The 13,978-nt window shown below is 45.1% G+C and overlaps 1 protein-coding gene across 4 annotated transcripts in view; it reads right to left on the reverse strand.

The window, feature by feature from the left end:
• nfic (nuclear factor I/C) overlaps positions 1-13,978 on the reverse strand; it is a 788,712-nt gene that overhangs the window by 336,565 nt on the left and 438,169 nt on the right. The window lies entirely within an intron of this gene.

The following is a 13,978-nucleotide window of genomic DNA, read 5'->3' on the forward strand; positions in this document are numbered from 1 at the left end:
ATTGGAAAGTAGCAAACGTGACACCACTGTTTAAAAAAGGAGGTCGGCAGAAAGCGGGTAATTACAGGCCGGTAAGCTTAACTTCGGTTGTAGGGAAAATGCTGGAATCTATCATTATGGAGGAAATAGCGGGGCACCTGGAGGGAAATTGTCCCATTGGGCAGACGCAGCATGGGTTCACAAAGGGTAGGTCGTGTCTGACTAATTTGGTAGAATTTTTTGAGGACGTTACCAGTGCAGTAGATAACGGGGAGCCAATGGATGTGGTATATCTGGATTTCCAGAAAGCTTTTGACAGGGTGCCACACAAAAGGTTGCTGCATAAACTAAAGATGCATGGCATTGAGGGTAAAGTGGTAGCATGGGTAGAGGATTGGTTAACTAACAGAAAGCAGAGAGTGGGGATAAATGGGTGTTTCTCTGGTTGGCAACCTGTAACTAGTGGGGTCCCTCAAGGATCAGTGTTGGGCCCGCAGTTGTTCACAATTTACATAGACGATTTAGAGTTGGGGACCAAGTGCAATGTGTCAAAGTTTGCAGACGACACTAAGATGAGTGGTAAAGCAAAAAGTGCAAAGGATACCGGAAGTCTGCAGAAGAATTTGGATAGGTTAGGTGAACGGGCTAGGGTCTGGCAGATGGAATTCAATGTTGCCAAGTGTGAGGCTATCCATTTTGGGAGGAATAACAGCAGAATGGGTTATTATTTAAATGGTAAGATGTTAAAACATGCTGCTGTGCAGAGGGACCTGGGTGTGCTGTTGCACGAGTCGCAAAAAGTTGGTGTGCAGGTGCAACAGGTGATTAAAAAGGCTAATCGAGTTTTGTCTTTCATTGCTAGAGGGATGGAGTTCAAGACTAGGGAGGTTATGCTGCAATTGTATAGGGTGTTGGTGAGGCCGCATCTGGAGTATTGTGTTCAGTTTTGGTCTCCTTACCTGAGAAAGGACATATTGGCACTGGAGGGAGTGCAGAGGAGATTCACTAGGTTGATCCCAGACATGAGGGGATTAGATTATGACGAGGGGTTGAGTAGGCTGGGACTGTACTCATTGGAGTTTAGAAGGATGCAGGGGGATCTTATTGAAACATATAAAATTATGAAGGGAATAGATAGGATAGATGCGGGCAGGTTGTTTCCACTGGTCGGGGAAAGTAGAACTAGAGGGCATAGCCTCAAAATAAAGGGAAGTAAATTTAGGACGGAGTGTAGGAGGAACTTCTTCGCCCAAAGGGTTGTGAATCTCTGGAATTCCTTGCCCAGTGGCTCCTTCTTTAAATGTTTTTAAGAAAAAGATAGATACCTTTCTAAAGAATAAAGGGATTTGGGGATATGGTGTACGGGCCGGAGAGTGGAGCTGAGACCACAAAGATCAGCCATGATCACATTAAATGGCGGAGCAGGCTCGAGGGGCCAGATGGCCTACTCCTGTTCTTAGTTCTTATGTTCTTATGTAAACATTTATCAGCCTGCTCCTTCTGGCCCCACAAAGGCAAGAAAAATACTTAAAGGGCGGGATTCACAGTCCCCCAGCCTCCTGTTTCTCAGTGGCGTGCAAGTTCTCTCTTCCCACCGCTCGTCAACGGGAATTCCCATTGAAGCCACCCCAGGTCGGCAGGAAACCTATTGGCGCGGGTGCACTGCCAGCGGGAAAAGAGAAATGAAATCCGAATGTCCGGAGAATTCCAGTCAAATTAGATGATTGGCATTTCCTGCTTTGTATTGCCCTGGTGGGAAAGCTATGGGCTAGAGTTAATACTAAGTTGGGTTCCGATGACGTGCATGTGTAAAAAAGGGCCCTGCCACTTTTGGGGTGGTTCCTTGACACCTTCTGAACAGAGCAGGTCAAAGTCGTGAACAATGGGAGCCTTGCAGTTCCAGTGTGGTTAAGAATTCGGAACATTTTAACTGCCAACTTGCCTAGTATGTACCTGGCTAAATGCAGTCTCAAACATGGAGAATTTCTAAAATCTACTTTTTCAAAGTTTATCTTAGGTTCTCAGTAACTGTTTTTCATATTGATTTGCTGCTATCATAAGCAAATCCATCACCGTATAACTATGCAAAGCTCTTTATATTAATTAGTCAGCTGTCTGAAAGGCACGTTTTTGTATAAAGCTGTAAAAAATCCACTGCAACCTTATTGCAGATATTGTTGTTACATTAATAATAGTTATAAATTCCCACATCAAAACGTGAAATGCTAAGTATACCTTAAAACACAAAGAGCTGTAAGTTCCTTAATCACCCACCATAGAAACCCTGAAGAAGTCGCAAAAATGACCAGGGTGAGTGTGACACGTTGGAAATAAAACTCCTTATCCATGAACTGGAAAGCAGATTGCCATACAGCTCCCAGGGGGACAATGCAGTCATAACTTTTATGTGCTATGGCAATGATCTTTACTTTCATCAGGTTCAATCCATATATTGTGCTCTGTCATGGAACACGGCATGCAAAGCTTGCTCAATGGTGTTCATTTTTGTTTCTCAATGGAAAAGGAGCGGGAGAGGAGGAGGAGGAGGCTGGTAGAGCAGGACTGGCAATCTCACCTCAGTATCTTGGAGCACCTGCGCCTGATTAAAGCAGATACAGACACTTCAGCGGGTTTGATGAGACCACACAGGGCAAGTCAATGCAGGCCGGGTTATCGATCCCCGTTAAGGGATGGGTAGATATGGTCAGTGAAGGAGGCCAGACTATTACACCCACTGACTCACTTAATTACTCAGAAGTAATAGCAATATTTCCACATGCCCTTAGCACTGTTTATCTTGTTTCTTGTGCTTGCGGTACAATATTAACATTGCAAAATAGATATTTCAATCCTAAGAACGCCATTTGTCTCACTGTGCTGTGTCAATGCTAACTTCTCCCCGGACTTTAATCCTAGTTTTCTTCTATTTCTTTCATCCCTCAAATATCTTTTTAATTTGTTCTCCTAATGCCTCTTCAATGCTGGCATTAATTAGCTTTAGCATCTGATTTGCCTAAATGCGATGAAAATTAGAATACATTTCACATTCTAAAAACTTTTCCTTGGTGAAAAAACATAGTTTTTGAACTTCCCCCTTTGCCCTTCCGTGCTAACGTAAGTTTCCTCGTTAAAAATAATTTTTCACCATTTCCTTCCTCAAAGCCTTTCAAATTTTTGACAATTCAATTTTCTCTCCCTTCTGCTCCTGCGAACATAAACCTAGTTTATCTTTTAAAAACGTTTTTCAATATAACAGTTTCCTTTCATCGATGGTGACCTAGTATAGAAAGAATTTGCACTTTTTCTATGGCGCCATTACCTTTTCTGTAATGAAGTGCCCAAAATCATACGCCACACCAATATATATTACAAATAAATTAACCCATGCTGGATATGCCAAAAGATTTGAAGTTGTGAAGCTAAATTAATTTCCTCTCTCCAAAGAGTCCCTGGGCTAAATTATATTTTATATGTCACAGTGGAAATGCATTTTCTCTGTATTTTCTACCACAAATGAGATCAGCTTTGGTGCAAATTTACAGTCCAATTCTGCACTCTAATTTTGCAAAGAGCTTATAATGTTAATGTAATGCTTCGAACAAGGTCACTAGTGTTTTATTCAGTTTCAGGCAGTGAAAAGACCATCACCACAGTACTTCATAATGCTCCATCTGCCAAGGAGCACTGCAATAATGTCAAAAAACAATCATTTCTAAATATACATCCTCTTGGGACACTTCATTGCCAATTAAATTAGATAAACTCCGATGAGGGGGCACTGATACACTAGCAAAAAACCAATACAGTTCCTGTAAGTTTATTACAAGGGTATTTCATTAACACCTGTAAGCACAGTTTACATCCATTAAATGAAACATTTGTTCAAAATGAAAATGTAATTCTTTTTTGGAATCCCGTGGGCCCAATTTTAACACTGTGCAAGTGAATGGGTTTTGAGCGAGTTTGTGTTTCACACTGAACCAAACAAGTGCACAGATATTCAAAAGTCATTTTTAACCAGAGGTGGATGTTGTGTGGGTGGAGGCCAAGGAGGACAGCAAACCATTCAGAGCTCCGCACTTTGAGGCCCAGCAGATGTTAAGTGCCAGGCAGCAATTGCATAGGCTCTGTTCGTCTCACCCGAGCCTGGCTCCTGCCTCTGACTCCACTTGCTGCCAGGTCAGTCTGGTGGGGAAGCCACATGATACGCCACACGCAGGTCACTGCTTATAATGACAGTCAGGACCTGGCAACAACATCATAATCTAAGCTTCAGATTCAGGGAAGGATTCTGCTGGACAGAATAGCAGGTTAAGAGGGGAACCTTTCATAGCTTTCATAGAATTTACAGTGCAGAAGGAGGCCATTCGGCCCATCGAGTCTGCACCGGCTCTTGGAAAGAGCACCCTACCCAAGGTCCACACCTCCACCCTATCCCCATAACCCAGGAACCCCACCTTACACTAAGGGCAATTTTGGACACTATGGGCAATTTAGCATGGCCAATCCACCTAACCCGCACATCTTTGGACTGTGGGAGGAAACCGGAGCACCCGGAGGAAACCCACGCACACACGGGGAGGATGTGCAGACTCCGCACAGACAGTGACCCAAACCGGAATCGAACCTGGGACCCTGGAGCTGTGAAGCATTTGTGCTATCCACAAGGCTACCGTGCTGCCGACAACCTAAGGGAATGTCGTTGGATAGATGTGGATTTACCCCATGGGCTGTTTTAAGCTGCCTGTTCCCTTGGCGTAAACTGGTTGGCAGCTTTAAAATTGGTGGTAAAAGTCACCCGATCCAATTAGAAAGAAAGTATTTAAGGAACAGGAGTCCATTTAGCTTTTTACACACTGGAGTGTTTAGCTGTCTCCACCCTTTTCAAAGTAGGGTCTTTTACAAAATCAGCAGGGTTTGGGAACCACTGGAGACTGATCAGCAAAAACAACACAAGTACTTTCTCTAATAGATTAGTAATAATTCCACTACCAATTCCATTGATAATGTCACCACACAATAATACACATCAAAGGTACCAGAAGTGTAATCATTCGCGGCAGTAAAAGTGAAAATTAAGACTGAAGTTAATTAACCTGCGGAATTATGCATTGCGTGGTACACGTTTCAGGATAAATTTAAAATCTAAGCAATGTAAAAAGTTGTTTATTATATGCCGTTGGTGTTTAAGGAGTGGTCTTTCACTTGTGTGGAAGAACGCTCTTATTGCCAATATGTCACATGTTATATTTTAAAAGATGATTTCATGAAGTTCATGGAGCAGCTTTTTGAATCTAAAATGTTAACTGACTGGACATAAAAAACATTAATGACAAGTACACTTCAAGAACAAACAAAAAATTTGTAACGTTAAGAAGAAAAGGGCAGCACGGTGGCGCAGTGGTTAGCACTGCTGCCTCATGGCGCCGAGGTCCCAGGTTCGATCCCGGCTCTGGGTCACTGTCCGTGTGGAGGTTGCATTTTCTCCCCGTGTTTGCCTGGGTTTCGCCCCCACAATCCAAAAGGTGTGCAGGCTAGGTGGATTGGCCACGCTAAATTGCCCCTTAATTGGAAAAAATGAATTGGGTACTCTAAATTTTTTTTTTTTTTTAAACTTTGGAAGAAAAATTAAAATATTTTCCCAGAGAGCCTCGAAAAATTTCCATTTGTGAACCACCTATCAGATAAGACAATGGGATATAATGTACTCTGCAAGGAGAATGTAGATTGAGTCCCCTCTGTAGAAGCAACTGGGTCAGCAATTCAGTGAAGCCTCAGTAAGTACAAAGAAATTGAAGGTGCAGATAAAGATACTGTTCAAACTTCTCAGTGATTATTTGACGTATATAAACCACACTCTGGAAAGTGACCCGTGGTAAAAAAAAATTTGATCAAAATATTCTCTCTAAAACCTGAATCTGAAATGTTCATCATCTCTTTGATCTTAACTTCCAAGATTACCCACTTTTGAGTTTGATGCTCAGACGCAGCACTCTATGGAACTGAATGTTTCCAGAACTTGGTGTGTTTTCTATATAAAGGTTTCTCCTTATGTGCACTGCTCAGATGTTACGACTGAAGATATTTTCATGCAACGTCAAAGATGCAGACACATCTTTTGAACAAAGGCTGCTGGGAGACTGGGGATTACTGAACAGTGAGCACAGCGGGAGACTGATTCAATGAGCACAAAAATACAAAGCCGGTTTCATTAAAGAGCTGCCAGCCCCTGTCAGCGAACAAAAAGAATGTAGAGCAGGTATGGCAATGTTGAAGAACAGTTTGTTTTATTTCTCTGTGTTTGACGACAGTATTGAGTGCTCGGAAATTAGTTTCAGACATTCAAATGGGATTTGTCATAACCCACCGCATGGGACTTACGGGGTGGGGACGATTGTCTTCCCCATGTCCCATGCAGGGTACGAGCTCCCTGGTTTAGAGGGAGCGGTAAGCTCTACCCATGTTGTATATAAGGTTGGTTAGGAGCCGTGTATCATTATCGCCTTGTAAATATCCTACGTTTCTTTGATACAACTTGGTGTGCACTCCCCATTACATCATAAAAGGATTTCCATCTGATAATGTTCTAAAACTGTCCCTAAAGTAAATAGTTATTTTGCACTGTAGTGTACAACATATGCAAAAACATTGGCATACTCAATATCAATTAAATGAAGGCTTAATATTTATGGCAACATCATTTAAATACAATTGTAACTTCAATCAGTCAATAATGCATTGATAATGCAGTCTCTTTCCCAGCATCCCCACACTGCAATTCCGTAGGTACTAATTGTAAATATTGGCCGGAATTCTCTGGCCGTTGCGATTCTCTTTTCCCACCAGCAGTGCACCCCCCACGGGTTTCCCAGTGGCATGAGGTGGTTTCAATGGGAATCCCATTGACAAATGGCAGGAAGAGAGAATCCCGCCGTCAGCAAACGGCGCGCCGCTGACAGACATGCGGCTGAGGGACCAGAGAATCAGGCCCACTATTTTCATTGGAGGACATGGTTTATGATGCCAGTCTCTTAATGGAACTAATGAATGCCCTTGAAACTAAAAATGTGCCTCTTATCACCCTTCCCTTGAACACTTCTACAGAATGGAATCAGGACTAGGGCAGAGCAGGCGAGCAGTCATGCCAATTACAAATTTGGACCGGCACCAAATAGCAATTATAGAAAAATGTAGTTTGGTGTCATATCAGACCACCGATATATGTATATATATATATAGCTAAATTTAGCGGTCCTTTATCTTCAAATAATTCAACAGCAATGGATTCTGCAAGAGTTCCTGTCAGATATGATATTTGCAGCAATTTCACTCAGGAAACCAGAACCTAAAAAGGTTAGAAGTAGGAAAGATTTGTTTTTGACAACTGCTTCATAAGGCTACCATCACTCGAACAGAACAGATAGAAAGTGCTAACTAAAGGATCCAGGGAATGTTCAAAGAAATAAAAAACAAAATGTTTCAAGTCATATTGAATTGTGGCCAGAAGAGGATCAAAAAGGAGGCTAGTTATATTACATAAAACACACCTTAATTTTTCAGCTTTATTTACCTGAGAAATTGGTAATTCTAGGTTAATCTATCATTAATACTCAGGGAGGTCAGATCAAACTTAGATTGTTCATCAGTGCCATAATGTTACTGAACACCTCCCTGACCATAACTATAACCTGATGACAATAATTCTGAGGGAGATTTCCTTCAGTTTCTAGTAAATTTAGAGACACTTAAGGACGCGATCTAATGGAAAGATTTTGAATTGTAGTAGCGAGCGGGAATGGCAGGGTGCCTCCAGACAGCTGATCCGGCAAGACCACTACTGTTATCTAATGTCAATTAGGGCCGATAATGATGCCCCGTGGGCTTCCCATCGGAAATTATTGTCCCGCCAACTGATTCACTGGGACCGCACCCGGCAGCTCCCTGCTAGCGAGGGGAGCAGTACTTAAACCCATCCCTCAGAGCAAACCCCAGACAACATGCAATCTCGCAGACCCGCTCCACGATTCGGAGATGTCGAACTGGCCAGACTGTTGGGCACAGTGGGGTGCAGACAGGAAACCCTGTGCCCCCGAGGGGGTTTGAGGGTCAGCCACAGGGCAGCCAGTGCCACCTGGGAGGCAGTGGTCGTCAGAACGGGGTGTCAGGAGGACTGCCACCCACTGCCGTAAGAAGCTAAACGACCTTCACCGGGCTGCACAGGTTAATTGGCATCAACCCCCTGGCACTGGTCCTACCTGAAAATCGCAGCCTCCTCCTGACAACCCTGCGGTTGACAATGCAACTCCCCCCCCCATGCACAAGATCGTGCCTGTGTCTGAGCACACTCCCCTCATCGTTACCAGCAGTGGTGCCCACGCCTGGCCCCTTCAAGCCCCTCCTGCCCCCACGATGCATGAAATGTGCAGCTCACAATGCCCTCCCTCTGGCCCTGCAGGTGAATTTGGCCCATAATAGATGGGAAAGGGCCCAGATGGGTGATGGGGTGCCGGATATCAGAGTCCACACACCCTATGAGTAACTGGCCCTGGAGGCCACGAGGTTGGCCGAGGACAGTGCAGTCACCGATGTAGAAATTGGCTGGCGCCGCAGAGGTGAGTATTCACCGGCCCCTACCCAGATGACCTGTCACACGTGTGTTGCTTATGCCAGAATAATGATCCATCCGTCCTACTGACCACCAGTCCATTCTCCTGCAGGATCTCCATCCAATGGTGCCAGCACAGCTGGGGTGTTCCCCACCCACCCTGCCCCTCTCCCCATTGAAAGTGTCCCAAAGGCTCCATACAGAGACCTCCACCAGACCCCCCCCCCCATTAAAAAGGCCCCTGCCTGGAAGTTAGAGTGTATAGATGCAGGCGTTGGACAGGGGTGAGAACAGTAAGAAGTCTTACAAACCAGGTTAAAGTCTAACAGGTTTGTTTCGAAAGACTCTTGCATCATTGACTTTGTCTATATAATACATATATATATATATATATATATATATATAAAAGAGGAACCCACCTCTTCATTCACCTGAGGAAGGAGCTGTGCTCCGAAAGCCAGTGATTCAAAACAAACCTGTTGGGACTTTAACCTGGTGTTGTAAGACTTCTTACTGGAAGCTAGAGAGCAGCCAGACAGGCAGTGAAAAAAGAATCATTGCTTTAAAACTAATCTGTGCCCTACACCTGCTGGCTCAGGCAGAGAAAGCGGCAGTTGTAAATTCCTAGAAAGCGAAAACCACATCAGCTGGGTTTAAACCTCCTCAGATCTTTGATCTGCAAGACTTTCATTCACATCAAAGGGATTGGTTTTATTATGCTGTGATTGCCCCTACAGGCACTTTATAGCCTTCTGGACTTTTTAATTAAGTTCAACAACTTCAGACTGTCAACTTTCTCCTCTGCCCTCACCCCATTTTTATTTATTTTAATTTCTTCCATTGACCTGTTTTTATCACTGTGTCTCCTCTCTCCGCCCGACTAGGGCCATCTGTTCCCTATTCCAGGTTGTCCTTTGACGCACTGCTTACCTTTGTTCTGCCATTAACACATTCTGATCTCTTAATGTGCCACAATCAACATCCTTTTTCAGCATAATTACCAGCATTTACATTCCTTTTTTTGTTCACAACATCTTTGTCAATCTCTCCCTAGCCTCCAGCTATTGCTGGCCCCCTATCCAGCCCATACTGCTCCACCCCCACAACAGTATAAATCTCATCCTATTTCCAGTTCTCTCTAGCTCTGAAAAAGAGTCATGGGCGGGATTCTCCGAAATGGAGGCAGAGTGTCCACGCCATCGTGAACGCCGTCGCGTTTGACGATAGCGCAGAATGGGCGCGGGCACTACAGATTCTGGCCCCCATAGGGGGCCAGCACGGCACTGGAACAGTTCACCCCGCTCCAGCCTCCCTTCCCGGCACCAACTGGGCACCGCGCCAACCCACACATGCACAGTGGCGCCGCGCCAACCCGCAAATGCACGGGGGACTTCCTCAACGTGCCGGCCCCGATGCAACATGGGTTCAGGGGCCGGCCGCGTAACAAAAGAGGGCCGGGGCTGGAGAGGCTGGCCCGCCGATTGGCAGGCCCCGATCACGGGCCAGATCCCATTGGAGGCCCCCCCCGGTGAAGAAGGCCCCCCCTCCCCCCCCACAGGCCGCCCCCCGACCCTGCGCGCAGAGTTCCCGCCAGCTGCGAGGAGATGTGGCCGCGCCGGCGGGACTCTGCCGTTTCCACGCGGTCGCTCGGCCCGTCAAGGCCGGAGAATCGGCAGCCCGGCCGCCCAAACGAGCCGATTCTCCGCTCCTCGGAGAATCGCGTGCTGGCGTCGGGGCCGCGTGGCGTGGTTGCGGCGATTCTCCGGACCGGCGCGGGGCTCGGAGAATCCCGCCCAAAATGTCAATTCTGTTCTCTCCCCACAGATGCTGTCAGACCGGCTGAGATTTTCAAGCATTTTCTGTTACTATATGGACTTACATGTGCTGGTTCAAGGTTCGACTTGGCAAAGTACTTCTGCTGTTAGCCTTCTGTAGATTCTTGTTGACCAGGAGACTCTCCTGCTCTTACCTCCTGCCATACATGTATTGCAAAGGTTTGTAGGCCGATAATCAAGCTGTTTGACCACATTATGTACACACTTCCAATGGCCATCAAGTCCTAAAGTAGAACTCAAACCTGGAGTTTCTGGCTCAGAGGTAGTGATGCTATTCATTGTGTTACAAGACACCCCAAAGCGGTTTACGACAAATTAATTATTTTTAAAGTACAAGTCACCGTAATAATCCAGGAAATGCACGGCAATATCCCCTGCACAGCAATTTAATATTGGTTGGATAATCCATTTTAGTGAAGTTCGTTGAACATATATTGGGTGAATTCCCCTGCTTTTTTTCAAAATAGTGCCATTGGATCTTTTACGCTTGACTCACCTGAGTGACAAAGTGAATTACATAAATATGTAAATTGTTTTTACTTCTTTAAACATGACAGGGCAGAGGGTGTCTTTGTTTAACATCTCATCCAATTGACAGCACCCAACAGTGCATCACATGCTCAATATTGCACTGGAATGCCAACCTAGATTTGACACTCGAGTTTTTGGAGTTGGACTTAATTTGACTTGAGTCAGAGGTGAGAGTTCTACCAGTGAGCCAAGGTTAACATCTGCTGCAGCCATCTGCTAAGACAAAGAGTTTATTCCTCAATGGGTCAGAAACTAAGAATGTGCATTAAAACTATGTGAAATGACACTGATCCCAGAACACTTTGATTTCAGATAGTGAGGAGGTGAAATTGATCTTTGTCCGCAGTGCAAAAAATGACAGATTACAATTCTAACTGCTGCTGTTTTATTTTAATCTGGCTGCTGTCGTCGATATAATCAGCTCCCAGATGGAAAACAGACCAGAGGAAATTAGAACAAAGTTGTTGTTAACTTCACAGCACCTATCCATCTCTGGCCTTGCTGGGTTCTTTGCCTGTTTTAAAAATTGGGCTATTAAAATGGTCTACATCCAGACTATGGAAGTGACAACAGGAGTGGTTTCATGAGGAGGTGAGGAAGCTTATTTTATTGATGTGTTGAATTGCTGAATAGGAAAGAAGTCAGGGAGATAGCCTGTCTACTTCCAACGGTCAGAAGTAACAAGGGAACTGAAGAACAAAAAAGGATGCGGAGGTCAGTGGGACCTGATAAGTCTGGGAGGGAAGTGTGGCTGAGTGAATGGAAAAGCTCAATCTCTCAAGTTCCAAAAATGTCAGACCTAAAGGGTTCACCAGAAAAATAAGTCAAGTTTAGCCCACTAACACTTTCAATCTGCTGTAAAGTTGTAGGCACATCCAAAAGGCAAAATATTCAGTTCAGAGGTAGCAGCATCATAGGGGTTACTATTGACCAGGACAAAAACGGACCAGCCACTTAAATATTGTGGTAACAAGAGCAGATCAGAGGTTGGGAATTCTGTGCTGAGTAATTCATCTCCTGACTCCCCAAAGCATGGCCACCATCTACAAGGCACAAGTCAGGTGTGTGATGGAATACTCTCCACTCGCCTGGATGAATGCAGGTCCAGGAACATACAAAAAGCTCAACACTATCCAGGACAGGGCTGTTTGTTTGATTGGCAGCCCATCTACAAACGTTCACTTCCTGTACCACTGATGCATAGTGGCAGCCATGTGTACTATCTACAAGAAGCACTGCAGCAACTCACCAAAGGCTCCTCTGACAGCACCTTCCAAACTCGCAACCTCTACAATCTAGAAGGAGAAGAGCAGTAGATGCAGGGGAACAGCACCAGCTGCAAATTACCCTCCAAGGAACACACTGGAGTGACTTGGAACTTTATCGCCATTCCTTCAATGTTGCCCACTCAAAACCCTGGAACTCCCACCCCAACAGCCCTGTGGGTGTACCTACACCACGTGGATTGCAGCAATTCAAGAAGGCGGCTCGTCACCATCTTTTCAAGGGTAATTAGGGATGGGCAAGAAATGCTGACCTAGTCATTCCAAAAACAAATACAAAAAGAAAATAACAAAGATTTGTTAATCCTCAAGGTTGGGTTCCATATGATTAGATATTGGGCAATATATGTGTATTCCTGCTTCCAGGAATGACCACTGTCATTGAGCCTGGTAGAATATCTAGAGCAAAACAAAATCTGTAACAGTCGTTTAACAAAAATCTATTATTACAAGTTTGCTGTGGTCAACTACCACGTCAATCTTACTCTTATTCGTTTTGTGTTAGTTGGTTCAAGTGAACAGCACTCGCCCGAGATCTCCGAGGCGACAGAGTTAGATCCCACACCTCGGGTAGATGATAGGAATGCATATTAGAGCAAGACTAACTGTCTCACTCTAATATACAGATTTGCAAAATAGTGATCCTGCCCACAATGGGCAGGATTCCTGCTCTCCCATGGTGGAACGGCTCTCGTGGGGCTCTCCCAGGGGATTGGAGGTCTAGTTCTCTGGGCAAGGTGGCACCCTGGCGCCACCCAGGCACCTTGGCACTGCCAGCCTGGCAGTACCAAGGTGCCCAGGAGGCACCACCAGGCTGGCAGTGCCAGGCTGGCATTTTCCCATTATAGGGACCTGGTGCCTTGAGCAGGATGGCCCCGAGGAGCCCTTATAGGTGAGTTGGGTGCTTAGGGGGTGGTTCGGGGGCCGAGAGATTGAGACACTGAGCGGATGCTCCTCAATGCAGTAAAAGGGACTAAGTGCGGCCTCGTGTGCACGCTCCCCGCTGAGGCCTGAATAGAACCATAGTACCGGTAGATAGCGTGATGTTTCTCGACGTTGTGAGTGCCGGGAAACACCCAACTAAATGTGCTCATTATGGGACTCTGTTCCCATTCGTTTAGATCGAGCCCCCTGTTTCTTGTCTCTGTACTATGATCTGGCAGGTCTCCTCTGTCTGTAAGGACAGAACTTCTCATCAACAGCCAAGGAAGTCAGATGGCCTCAAAAGACAAGTTGGATTTTCTTGTGCAAATTCATACATTCCTGAAGCATTATAATGAACCGCTGTGGATTTCATGCCAGGGCTTTGATGTCTTGCATTGCCTTGGGAGGAGTTTTATGCAACCAAGCATACCATTTGATGGCATATTGTTTGTGTGTGGGTGTGAACCCATTAGACTGACCACTAAGCAGTTAAAAAGACTGAAGATGGTACAGTGGTAAATAGCGGTGAGGCATTGAGCCATATGTATTAGAAACGTTGTCCACTGGTATTTATTTGTAAGTTACTAGAAGAAACAGCCATGGTGCACATGTGACATAGACACCAAACAGGAAGAATCCTTCAGTTTGATATTTGTAGCAATATCAGACAAAAACTACAAATAGCAAACAGTTAAAAAAAATCCCTCCAGATTAGCAGAGAACTGGGTTTAGCTGTGCTGTTTTACATGTTCACCTAGGCCATATTGCCCGACTTCAGAAATGAAGAAAGCATCTTAAACTACTACTGAGAGGCCAGCACG

The sequence above is a fragment of the Scyliorhinus torazame genome, chromosome 18 (assembly GCF_047496885.1).
Source record: "Scyliorhinus torazame isolate Kashiwa2021f chromosome 18, sScyTor2.1, whole genome shotgun sequence".
NCBI lineage: Eukaryota > Metazoa > Chordata > Chondrichthyes > Carcharhiniformes > Scyliorhinidae > Scyliorhinus > Scyliorhinus torazame.